At 33.6% G+C, this 13,927-nt stretch overlaps 1 long non-coding RNA gene across 1 annotated transcript; it reads right to left on the bottom strand.

Annotated features, from left to right (window-relative positions):
* Nucleotides 1-1,663: 1,663 nt before the first annotated feature.
* Nucleotides 1,664-3,361, bottom strand: LOC149416112 (uncharacterized). The gene is made up of 3 exons (XR_016303521.1): nucleotides 3,213-3,361; nucleotides 2,677-2,862; nucleotides 1,664-1,855 (listed from the first exon to the last, which is right to left on the bottom strand). It is a non-coding gene; the product is annotated as an uncharacterized LOC149416112 (long non-coding RNA).
* Between the last annotated feature and the right edge of the window lie 10,566 nt (nucleotides 3,362-13,927).

Genomic DNA, 13,927 nt, shown 5'->3' with positions numbered 1-13,927 from the left:
CAGGGATGGATTTGCGAAGAACAATTCTCCCAATGCCTCATTGTATTGCGTTACAAGAATTAATTATCAAGATAAAGTTGACTTCCAATTGAAAATTAAAAATAAAATAAACAATCTGAGTTTATTATTTTTTGGTGGATCGACGACCTCTGCACATCTAGTTGCGTAGATGAGCAGTAAGACCGAAATTCTGTTGGAATTTGTAAATATTCCAAGCCCTGACACTTCGAAAGTAAGTATTTAGTTTGCGCTAACGTTTCAACAGCTTGCCTATAGCTGATGTTGTTTCTGATCTATTTGTTTTAACATTTATCTCATGGCCTATGTCGTCTTTGGGATCCTGTGTAGAGGGTTTTTTTTATGAAAGGAATGAGAGGAAGTTCTTATAAGGAAAAAGGTGTGAGGGATGGGTAGGAATGTTGGGATCAGTGACGGACATATGAATCTACCCCTCCCACTACGGGCAAGGCGATGGATCAAGAGAGACCAGTGGAGAGATCAAAGAGTCTCCCCAACCGGCCTCTCCCGATCTGGCACGCCACACAACTGGTGGGCAGGCGCATCTTAAACACACCTCACCCAACGAACTTGTGCGGTACTAAAACCCGTCTCCCAGATTGAATAATATTTGATTGCCTAAGACCAGTGTTTGGCAAGAACAGATATTTACAGGTGGGGGCATATTATTTATGGATTTAAACCTTTTTACTGGATTTTTTCAGAGCACTTCCGCATACCGAATAGTTGAATAATTTATTTATATACCTATATATATATACGCCTAAAAAGACTTTTACATAGAAGTGATACATGATGCAGAATATGTATTATACAGGAGATATTGACAGTAAATAGATGTAATCCATTTTAAAGAAGGTACAAAATACACACTTGTAAAATTGTGATTACAAGTATAATGAGAAAATATTAAAAAATATGAAGCAATATTAGTAAAACGTAAGAGTAACATAAAGTAAAAAAGAAATTACAACAATACTACATATATAAGACAAATTGTTTACCAACGCTACTCTAATTTGTAGGATTCAACAAAGTGTTGGTGTAGATTATGCTTAATTCTATATATGGAGTCAATAAATAAATCAATAGCACCCCCAAACTTGTTGCCCCGATCATGCATCCTATTGGTCAGTGAGTGTGTCTGATAGTTGGTCGAGTATGTATTACAGAAGAATGTTAGCTTATGTCTTGTATTCCTAGTCGGCACATGTAGTTTAATAGTGGCAAGGATGGCAGGACTATCAATTATGTTGTTAATGACTCTGTGTAACACAACCAGGTCTGAAATAATTCTCCTGTCAGACAGTGTTATCAGATGCAATTGATTCATCAAACTGACATAATGAAAAGGAGTGGATTTTTTAATGTAAACAACTGTCCCAGCAACAATCTTTTGTATTTATTGAGTGATAATTTGAAGATGTCCACTGACGTGACATAATTATTGCCTACCATTTAAACCTTTCAAAGAATTTTCAAATTGTGTAACAATTGTTGTGTTGATTGGTGCTTTGATAACAGTATATCAATTTTGTTTTATATCACTGAAATAATTTAACGTTTGTTTATGGTATGTTTTAAAACCATTTAACATCAATAATAAGAAATAAAGAAAAAATACAATATGAGCAAAACTTTTATTTATTAAAATAGCAATTTACACCATAAAGTATAAGTACCGCATTCCCAAACTTGCGCAAGAAATTATACATAACAAAGATTTTTTTATAAAATTTTAAATTGAGAATTCCAAATTAACACTGAGAATTCATTATAAAATAAGAGTTTTTTGGAGTCGTTGTTGAAATTCTTTTCTGATTCTTCTTCTATTCAACTGGAACAACAAATCATCAAGTTATTGTAATCAAGTTATCAATATATAAATTTATCAAGTAAACAAGATATAAATTTATCAAGTGATCAAATAATCAAGTTATGAAAGGAATGAAGAAATCAAAGTAATCAAGTAATCGAGTAATCTAGTGATAAAATAATCAAATAATCAAGCAATAGGGACTTCCAGCCAGCCTCCTCCCCCCGTTCGGAGGCTGGGACCGATTGGTTCTTTTGAGTGGCAATCACATTAAAAAAAAAAACAATGAATCTCTGTTAGAAAAATAACCAAACACTGCGACAAATAACTTTCTTCTTAGATTGTCTCCACAAAGTAGGCTTTTAGGAAAATAATGGTTTATTCCTTATGGCCTACGTCTTCTTTGGAGATGCTGTGTGCAAAGTATTTTTAATGAAATGAAGGAGAGGAGGTTCTCGGAAGGATAAACTACATGACCACATTGTGATCTCCAAGCCTGGCTTCCTGTGATGTATCAGAAGAAAACAGGTGTTTGATGTGAAGCATCTTTTGGTTCGCCTGGGGAGGTTATTATGACTCTTCGGCTCTTTCCGCTCGGCCGCCAAAACTCTGTGTGTTATATTTAAAAATTAAGTCATCACAAAAATTATGATGACTTAATGTTTTTAGTATATTTTTATGTTTATTTTAATAATAATAAATGAGTGTATTTAATCAAAAACAAAAAGGTATGTTTAATTTAATTCTTTCTTTCTTCAATAATAACAATTCGTTAGTTCACATCTGCCAGGCGTCCGAGATTGACTCACGTTAAATAAAATGAATCTGCATTATAGACTTACTGAGACATACGTAAGGCCAGACACAGGAGTTATCCCAGAACCTAACCATACCGTTGCGGCATCGGCAACCTTCCACGCAGAATGCAGGTGGTGGGAGGTTCGTTTTTTCTCCTTTCAGGATTCCAGCGCAATTTTGGTCTTCTTTGCAGGGTCGCCATTGCTCGTTCAATCCACACATTCCATTAACTTAAAAAAAGACCTAATTTTTTAATGTGTTTAGAAAGTGGACAACTTGCAGGATACGAATATTTCTGACAATTGATATTTGTGGTCGAATTCAGACTAAGAAAAAACAATATGGAAAGGGTGGTAAAATTTTTAAAATAAAACTCGATTGACGAGATGATATTTTTTTATTATTTAGAGACTTACAACCAAAAACAATTTGTAATGAAGAACGTGGTTTAAAAAAAAATGAGATGGAACGGATCAATGTCCAATTACTATTATTTGAATAAGTCAAGTAATTACTTCACCGAAAAATTGGGGATTTGTCAGAACCATGATATTTTTAGAAGCTTTGGTTGTAGACTTACCCAACTGGGTGAGGGTTGAGATGACCAGACAGGCATTCAGCACAAAAAGGAACTTCATGATGATATCCTGAAATAAGAAGAGTAATTGATAAAAATGAAAAGATTACAACAAAAACTTGGACTCTATCGTACACTTTCCTGGTTGATTATGAAAAGGCTTGATGTCTTATACCTGCTTTTATTTACGGAAAGTATAATTAGGAGATTTTAACAGTTGAAATGTGCTAAAGTGCCAGTAAAGAACCTTCCGCGCATCAAATCCAGAGGGAAGATAATCAGTTGGTCATTTAAGGTTAAGCTGGTGAAAGTGGTTATGAAAAGCAGTTATGTATTGATTATATTTATGAAAGGTTTATAAGAACAGCTAGAAGGACACAGAGGAATTTTGATAATAACCCAGATGCATGGCTGAGACGTGTGAAAATAGACTAAAAGCCCTGAAATATATTTCTGTTTCTCTTACCTGTGATCTCTTCAATTGAATTCACTTTACACAATTGCAGCAAGCTTTATATTCTGAAGAGTAGGTATTATTGATCTTTTGTGTAACACGCAATTTGCTTTTACGTTTGATTTATTTCTCGATCAAAATTGGTTAACAAATATTTGTATTTCATACTCTGTGTTTCGGATAAAATTGCAAACGATCTTACTAAACAACGTTGTAAAATTTTTATTCAATTGATAAACGACCGTTTATGTAAAAACCGTACTATTTGAAACGTATAATAGAAACTGACATAAAATAGTTCTCGGAAATATACATATATATGTTGCTTATCCAGTCACAAGGGGTTGTTCATAACTCAAATTAAAATAATAATAATTTCTAATCGAATATTCAAGGTATTTTAAATGTTCAAATCATTTTGAAGATTTCGTAAAAAAGAATATTTTTTTATTATTTTTAATTTTATTTTATTTTTTATTTTTTTATTTTTTTTTTATTTTTTATTGTACAACAGAACATTCGTCCCAGTTACAGTACAATTTTACAAACAGTATAATTTTACATCATATCAGCATTTGGGTAAGTGACTCTTCAATAATTGTTTTAGGTCGTTTAAAGAACAGTCATTTACATCCAAATTTTTTGCTAGTTCGTTCAACAGCACCACTCCCCTTGTCATGCTATGCTTTGCCAGGACGTCGGTTTTGCCTTTTGGTTCTCTGAATAGTCATGGTATCGACTTCGGCTGTAGTGGTCTGGTACATATAAATCATAGCATCCCAAGAGGAATGGGCTATCAATAAAATTGTTCCAAATTTTGAAAGATATAGTGGTTAGGCTTGCTTTCCGCCTAGTTTCCAGACTCACAGAATTGGTTTCCTCAAGTAAGTCGATATGGTGCATGAATCTGGGATAGGTTCCATGCGTCCGCATATAGACATACCTGAGGAATTTCTTCTGGATTTGCTCTATCATTTCAATGTACTTCTGGTGGTACGGTGCCCAAACATCGCTCGCATACTCCAGCTTGCTTCTCAGTATGCCATCGAACAATGCTAACATAGCATCTTGGTTAATTATATTATTATTTTAGTAACAAGATAACCTATTGGATTTTTTATTCAAAATATACCATACAAAATACTTAGAAAGTGCAATATTTTAATATCAAACATAGAAAAAGTTGAAAACCAAAGTTTACCAGAAAAATTTTTGAATAAAACGTGGCAAAATTTCAGGGAAATTAAAAAAAAAAAACAGTAGTTTTATTTATAGTGTTTGCAAGAAAACTGTCATCTCACTTTTCATCTCGTTTATGCAAAAAACATGTTAAAATTTTTTGAACTTGCTTTTAATTTCCTGAAAACCACATAAAAAAATGAAACTTTTAACTCACTGCTTACACATTTTAAAACGTTTATTTCTTCGATACATGGTTACGAACATGTGCATTAGGCATTTACGTTATAGAAAAAAAACATCACATAGAAGAAGTTTTTATAAAATATAAATCATAAAATTCCATTTGAATAATGGTATACCCTTTTTAACCTAACTTTATGACATAACATGAAAGTAGATTTTACAAATGCTATTTTTATGCAACTACTTGTCTAAAACTGACGAAAAATAACACAAATAAGTTGCAAATATGTTGAATAACACGAATATAAGAGTAAATCTGTTTTGGAAGTGGTTTTTTCTTTAAAAAGGCTGCTAGACTTTTAGTAAAAACATAAATTTTTAAATTAAGAAAGATGCTTGATTACATAAGGTTGGCAGGTGCTTATAAATGAGTAAAATTGTTTTAGTATTTCAAGTTTATTTTCAAATGGTTTCAAAATTAGATTTTTTAAACACTGGCATTTTTTTCGGTGGTAAATACAAATCACAGATGGATCCAAATCTCCCGACTTTCCTAACTGTGGTATAGGTATTAACGTTTACCACAATAATTCTAATGACAGAATATTTCATTCAATTTCAAATCAATTTGCAATATTTTCAGCCGAGTGCATTGCAATAATAGAATCTCTCAAATATATAATCAAAAATAATTTTGAACATTCCCTCGTTCTCTCTGACTCTCTCAGTTCCCTCCAAAAACTTAAATCCAGTCCTCTTCTTCATCCTGATGATCACTTTGTATGCCTTATTCGAGAGATGATAGCCTCTATTCAAAACTCTGGTAAAACTGTAACTCTGATTTGGATTCCTGGACATGTTGGTATCATGGGTAATGATATTGCGGATGCCTTGGCAAAACAAGGAGCGTCCAACCCTGTTGTTACCCTCGTAAACCACATTCCCCTATCTGACATTTTTTTCCATCATCAAAGAAAGATCCCGCAATGTTTGGTCGGAGTATTGGCACATTGCTAGTCAATCCAAGGGAGCCTGCTATGCCTCAATACAAAGGACTATTCCATCGAAACCGTGGTTTCAGCAATTCCCTCATTTTTCCAAAAAAGAAATTTCTTCACTCATTCGAATGAGGATCTGACATTGTTCCGTTCCTTCCCATCTTTTTAAAATTCACGTCGTTGACTCCTCACATTGTACATTCTGTGGTCTAGAAGTGGGAACTTTAGATCACATATTTTTTGGTTGTCCCTCTCTAAACAAATATCCTCTCTTCTATCAAGCCTTATCTAAAATTGCCTCCCCTCCATTCAACATCTCATCTCTTCTAAGTCTGAACTCGACTCCAATTTTCATTATAAGTTTGAAATTTGCCCATTTAAATAAAATTAATATTTAAATTCACCTTTCATTTCTCAATAATTTTAAATGATGGCTAAGAACACCCTTGAAGGGTGAAAGCCAGAAATAATGTTAAAAAAAAAATACAAAAAACCTTAAAAATTTATTTAATTTGGTAGACTGACATTTATTTCGTATATTTACTGCTGTATATCGTCCCATTTCAGAGAAATATGTATTTTCCGCTTGTGTACGTGTTTGCCACCAGAACTTGATAGAATGCATTGTTATCAACGAGTCGATCTGCCGAGTTTCAGCTCGTGGGTCAAATTCTGCTTCCAAGGCTTGCATTAATTTATTAAATTCAAATTGGTGGCAATCACGCATCTACACGTAGCATTTCTCTGAAATAGGATGACATTACAGCAGTTAATATCCGAAATAAATTTAGGTCCTACGCAATTGAGATTTGGCTCAGTTATTAGCGCGGTAGACTCCAGTCCCTGGGGAGGATGGTTCAATCCTCATTCAAACAAAATTTATTCTGTTTTTTTTTTAATTAAAAAAAGATGTAGGTACTTAAAAACTTTTGTTTTATAATTTTTATTTTTTTATTTGATAGTTTGTAGCGGTTCGGTATATTGTTCTGCCTAAGTCTGGATGTAGCCAATGATAAAATTTCTGTGACAACATGTGTTCAAATATTAGTTAATTATCTAAATATTTGATGTATTAATGGATTATCAATTTTTCATATACGAGAACCATCCAGAAAGTAAGGTAAAAGCCGGGGATTTTTTTTTCTAAGTTGGTGCACCTGGCGTGTCGGGGGGAACCCAACGGTGAGTTAGTTTGGTCCCACGTATTTATTTCAGTCACAGTAAATTCTCCCGATGAAGAGGACGTCGGGCACTCCCGCCACCTCCCGTCCGTCCCGTCTTTTTGCACAGGAGGGAGAAAATGTTCTGGACGATATCGTGACGGGGGACCAGGCATAAGTATGTCACTATACCCCTGAATTCAAAAGCCAATAATTTCAGTGACGTCATTCGTCTTCCCCAGCCATCAAAAAGTTCAAAACGACTGATAGTCAGAAAAGTCATGGCATCTGTTTTTTGAGACCATAAGGGTTTTTTTGGGTGGATTGTATGCCTAAAAGGACTACCATTAATGGAGAGGATTGCTACAATACTCTAAACAAATTCAGAAGAGCCATTCGGAACTGCAGAAGGGGAATGCTGAACAGCCTCCAGTACAAGGGCGGATCCAGCTTTGGCGCCAGGGGGGGGTCACGTAGTCGTGGTCAAGTTTTTTTTTTTTTTAAAGAAAGACAAACATTCCCGGGTTACGAATAACCCAACAATAACTCCTACCACCACCACAGAAAGCCGAAAATGCTTGCTTGTGTTGTGATGGAGGACTTAGGTCCGGTCAGTTACAGTTACCATAAGTTATAATTTAATTTTGATAATAATATGTACAAGTAAAAAGTAGGTATTGTTGGATATGGTAACACTAGGTATATCATTAAGATTGTCTTTTGCTCCGCAAGCCCGGGCGGCGTAGGCTCGTGTAATGTCAATTGTTAACCAATACAGTACAGATTACAATTATTAATCGTGTTCTTATTTCACCACAATATAACATGGTGTCAGGTGTGTCTTCAACATAGTAGGAATCTTGCAACTTTTTGAATTTCCTTTTCCTCGTTGTAGTTATTCGCCATCATATATAAAAGGGTAAATATTTACCTACGGCTACCGTTTTTACTACTACAAAAAATTGCCCCTTTAATAACGCCTGCTCGCGTCCCCTTTAGAGTTATATCCCAGTTTTCAAGTAGTTTGTGGGCTACGCTAGGTTTGTATAGACTGGTTTGTGATTTAATTCTACCTAATCCAACCTAACCTAACATGTACGGAATATTTTCTCAAACGGTAGTCGTAGGTAAATAATTACCAAAGAAATGATTGCTTAAAACGTTTCCACTCGCCAACCATATCCGTAGCATTCTGCATTTGCAGAATTTGACTCGACATTATTATTTTAACACTTTGCTTGTCACGACAAAATAGACAAATAATAACAGCTTGTTGACCGTTATTTCTTTGTTAAGAAAGACAAAAAGGCCCAAATAAAGTGTTGAAATAGATTTTGGCTTTAATTAAACAATTATCTATGCGCTTTTGTTCCGTCAAAGGCGACAATTAATTTCGTTTTATCCGAATGACAGCTACCTACCTGACATCTGCTGACGGCAACCGGCTTCGTATTCAAAATTTCAAATACGTAAATGTTAAAAACAGAAACATTAGGATTAGAAAGGATTGGACCGATAATAGGCCACATGCATCACATTTAAAAAAAATCCGGTTTAGGCAAATATTCTAAGACGTTCCGTATTTTTTTTTTAATCGTATTTTTGAAACCCTGGTGATTTTTTTAAAATTTCAACTCGAAAAATCAGACCATTTTTTATAAACCGGAAAGACGGGACATAATTTTATATGTGCAAAAAAACGGTAATTAACTAGCCGAAAGTCATTTAAAAAAGAACGTTTTCCACACGAATGTCACAAAAATGGCATGAAATTGTACGGAGTTCTGTTCATAACATCTGTCAAAACACCGCCATCTTTAGCAAAAAGCATAAATATACCAAACCACCTACTCATGCAAAAAGTCAAATCAAAGGTTAAGTGGTTAAGTTCGCAGAGAACAAACAATAAATCTAGTGAACGCTAAACGTCAAATTCAAAAATTCGCCGGATATCAAAGTGTTGCCGTATAAAAAAAATAATCAGTGTGGAATTTTACAAAATTAAGGGAACATAATCGGAGACGGAACATTTTCATGTAAATCATTCAAAATCCATCATTAAAAATAATACTATACATTTCTAAAAAAAATTACTAACGTTTTCGTAATCTTAGTAAAAAAATCTATCCACACTTTTAGCCTTCATTTTAATTGATTCTGAAAAATTTGTTACAAATATTAAAAATGTGTCCACTTCCGAAGTTATTAATTCATCATCTAGAAAAATAAAATCTGGTACTTACCGCTAAGTCCGCTAACTTTATAGTTATACACGGGTTATAAAGTTTTAAAATCGTTGAACGTAAAATATATTAATTGTAAGGTATTGTTTTATTAATCTAAAATATAAATAACTTGCATCCCTCGTGCGGCATAATTTTCTTTTTTTTAAATTCAATTATAATTTCGCCGAAATAAATTAAAATGTTAGCCTTGGGCAAAACCTCGATGAACGAGGTTGTGTCTCGCCTTAAGAATTGCTTTAGGAAGTATAGGAAGGCTGGTAATTCGCGCGGGCGCGTTAGACCTGTCCAGACCTGTCAAAAAACTTCCGAAAGAATAAGTTCTGTAACTTACTAAAATTACGTTAAGTGACTTTTGGTGTCGTTTACATTGGGAATTTGGCCAAACTCGCCTTCAAGAGCGATTTACAGGAAAAAAACTTACGAGTCTAACCCCAGCCTTAGAACATTAACAAATAACATTTGAGTTTAAACACACATACACTGGCATAATGAAGAAACTGATTAGATTACTTACCATTTCTTGTAATGAATTGAATTTGCAGCAACAATTTTTAAGAACACTATTACTTATATTGGAACTTATTTTTTTAACTTAGTAAACAAATAAAAGTAAACACTTTATTAATAAAGTTTAGTCGTTCCGATTGAGGTTAGGTTTTGCTAGACGCTAGACGTTAGTCGAAACAAAGCGCGCGTAAGCGTCACACGTGGTTACACGAAATGTGTCATAATAATATGAAAGGTGGCGGCCGAAGCGCGCGCCGGTGGCGGTGCGCGGTGACGCGGTAACATTCGAATTTTCGATGCGTTCGTTCCCGAATAATGCGTTTGCCGTCAAACAAAGTATTATATTAAATTAATTAAATATTGAAAGTACTTAAATAAAAATTATATTGTGACAAAAAATATATAAAAACATTATGTTTAACAATTTTAATTAGTGGTCCACCTTGGTCCTGGATGGGCCCAGGACCTAGGTAGTCATGACCCCCCCCCTGGGCTGGGGCCCAGGGGGGGGGGTCATGACCACCGTGACCCCCCCCCCTGGATCCGCCACTGCTCCAGTATGACAACGCTAGGCCACAGGAGCTGCTGACATCGTTTGGATGGGATATTGGCATACAAAAGCTGTTTCCTTGACTGCAAAAATGTCTCGATCTCGACGGCGATTAAGAAGTATCTTGCGAATTTCAATTACATAAAAGCATTTTTCGATCCTACATAAATGGATAACATTAACTTTCTGGATGAACCTCGTATTTATAACAATTGAAACAAAACCACTGTCAACCGTTCATTAAAAAAATTATTTTAATATTTTTTTAAATAATTAATACTGGAAATATGACGGAATTTACTTATTTTATTTTTTTCATTATTTCGCTTTTTTGCTTAACGAAATATACATATTTTGCCTTCTTACTATATAATCTAATGCGATTATCTATAATATATATAACATTATTCTTATTTCATAGACATGTTAGGCACTTATGTAATAGAATCTTAAAAAAATATTACATATTCCTATCTCTAAGTTATGTTAGGCACTTATGTTATAAAATTTTAAATATATATAACATTATCCTACCTCATATTTGTGTTAGGTACTTGCGTTATAACATCTTAAATACATATAACAATAACTTCTGACAGACAAGTTGTTTTAATTTTTGCTCTTGACAAATAATAGTGAAATACGCGGAATAATAGATGTATTTAAGTTCCATCTTTTCTCAATCGCGTTCTGAGATAATTGAAAGTTAGTACACACGTAATTCTTTCAATAAACCAAATAAATTAACTATTTTGTGTATTTACTTCCATCTCCCCCGACTTAAATTGTTGTTTCCATTAGTAATTAAATTCAAATCAAATAATTTTATTTATATATAAATGTGCAGCGGAATTCGGCAACTTTACAAAATTGTTTATCCAAATTTAGTAAGTGATTTCGATACCCTTCGGTATTTTTTTAATACTGTAATATTCTCTCAAAATGGTATTACGTGCTATTAAAATTAGAAATACCACTAACTGGCTTATTGTCATCTCAGGGATCGCGAGTTCAGGCCATCTCTCAAGGAACCATATAAAAGAAAACACTTTATACATTTATACTCATATATCATTTATTTGGCAACAAGGTTATGCATAATATTTCTAAATTAGCTTAAAACTATTGATTGGAACAATTGTACGCTGGAAATTACTGGCTCTGTTTCATTAAGTTTGTTAGAGGTACCATGTATTACAAAAAGTAGTTACTGCTCTGCACCGATGTGGGACATTTGAGTTTCTCTTCTCGTATCCGTCGCGTGGTTCAACCCTCCAGAGTAATTCTGCATTCGCCCTAGTGGGTAATAGTAATAACTAATGGGTCTTCTCCCGACTACAACCACTGAAGTCCACGGGTCTCCACACTGAGGAGAGGAGTTCTCCATCTCCAGTGACCGTCTCGCTGTTCCCGTTTCCCCCTCTTATTTCCTCTCTCCCCCTCTTATTTCCCCCTCGTCCGCAGTTTATCATTATTTTTATGGTCACGATTTTTGGGTAAGCGCTGCCTCTTCTTTAATGTATAATGTATAAGGTGATCCTTCTAATTACACGTGATCAAGGGATTTTTTACACTATATTGCTGCATGTGATGGTGTATCCTCCTATTTAGGATATGGGCAACTCATAACTCTGACCTCTTCCTAGAGATGAGAGAAAAGATGTGGAATATCCCGGACAGATAATAGAAGAGCTGAGAATTGTTGTAAATTTATAAAGTGACGTTCTTGATAGGCTGCCTTACTGGATGGTGTGATGATATGATGACGTTGTTGTCCTGTCCAAATGTCGATGTAAAGCAAAATCATTCTATACAATTTAAAAATGTATTTGAAAATTCACGCCCGGCTGGGCTTTTACATGTTATTTTCTATTTTTTTTACAAAGAACACAACAAAATCAAAAAGAAAATAAAATCAAAGTAAATTAAAAAAAAAAGAAAATAGAAGACATAATAAAAGACAACCTCTTAAACAAAAAACAATGGAAAACCGAAATAAAGTGGAAACTAGACACTCCACCATGCAAGATGGAAAAATATAATGGAAAATTACAAAACTTTGGTAAGATAATCAGAGCTACGTAGTTTTTATAGTTAAATTATATTATATTTGATATTCTTCTTTCTGAAAAAATTGGGTAATGACTTTTTTATATTTATTGAATGATGTGTTGAATATATCAACAACATCTCTATAGTCATTACCCAATATTTGTACGGCGAACGGGGGTATAAAATTGAGATTCTGTGTTGGAGAACGGTAGATAATGCTTCGATGTTAGTTTGCGAGGTATATGTAAAGAAATTGAGTATAATAGTTCAGGTTCTGTCAATTATTGAATTTATGATTTTGTATAAACATTTTAGGTCATTAACTATTATTCGTTAGATAATTTTAATAAATTGAGTGTTATTTGTTCCATGCAAAACGACTAACGAGTATTGGTATTATTACTCAAATAGCAACTCTGTATGTCCAAAGACAATGTTCACTTTTAAAACACTTTTGTTGGCAACACAATACATGCTCTACCATTTTCGGTGTAACTGTTTCTCACAAGTTGGAATTACAACATATATTTATGTGATAATCAATTCATTGAAAATTAATAAAAGAAATGAAAAATTTCCTCATTTAAAAAAAATTACTCAGTTTTTTTTTATATGCCAAGCTCCCTAGCTATTCCAAGTAGAATTAATTTTGAAGGTAACAATAAACTCACTACTAACTACTCTATTGTAATATTTTTCTCGATTATACATGTTAACAAGTATTTTTTTAAAATACATATTAATATTCTGTTAAAACAAAATATTCTCTGTTATTAAAACATTCTATACCTTAATAGAATTTATTTTATATTAATTACTATCTATTATCATAAACACTTCATAACTTGATTTGTGTCAGGTCTTATACAAACCTAATATTCATTCAACTATTACTACACTAGTAGATATTTCTTTTAATAATGCTTTGTCTTACTACACTTCTATTAACAACTGTATCACTTACAATAATATTTTTGTGTATGCATTACTTGAGGCGTGTTGAAACAAAGACAGCAATCTCCACCATTGGTGTAAAATGAGTTATATATGGCGATGGATAGAGAATCAAAAATACTATCGACTGCTGCAAAGGTTTCGGAGCATAAACGACAATATTCCATACATTTTTGAATTTTAATATTTAGTTGCACAACAAACATGGCGATTTCCTTCAGGTTACGGAACAAAAACAGCAGTTTTTGTTTGAGCCAATCAGAGACCCAGAAATATGATATTTAAAACCGCCACCCCATACGAAGTGTGACCAGCTGGTGTGATACATAAGCTATTGGAAAAATACAAAAAAAAACATTTATTGCATTTTACTCAAAATGAAAAGAAGTGGAGATTGCTGTCTTTGCTTCAACACGCCTCACTTGTTCTGTA

The sequence above is a fragment of the Hesperophylax consimilis genome, chromosome 17 (genome assembly GCF_061612785.1).
Source record: "Hesperophylax consimilis isolate HC1 chromosome 17, BYU_Hcon_1.0, whole genome shotgun sequence".
Taxonomy (NCBI): domain Eukaryota; kingdom Metazoa; phylum Arthropoda; class Insecta; order Trichoptera; family Limnephilidae; genus Hesperophylax; species Hesperophylax consimilis.
The sequence above is the reverse complement of the archived record's forward strand: the minus strand, read 5'-3'. Positions and strand labels throughout refer to the sequence as shown.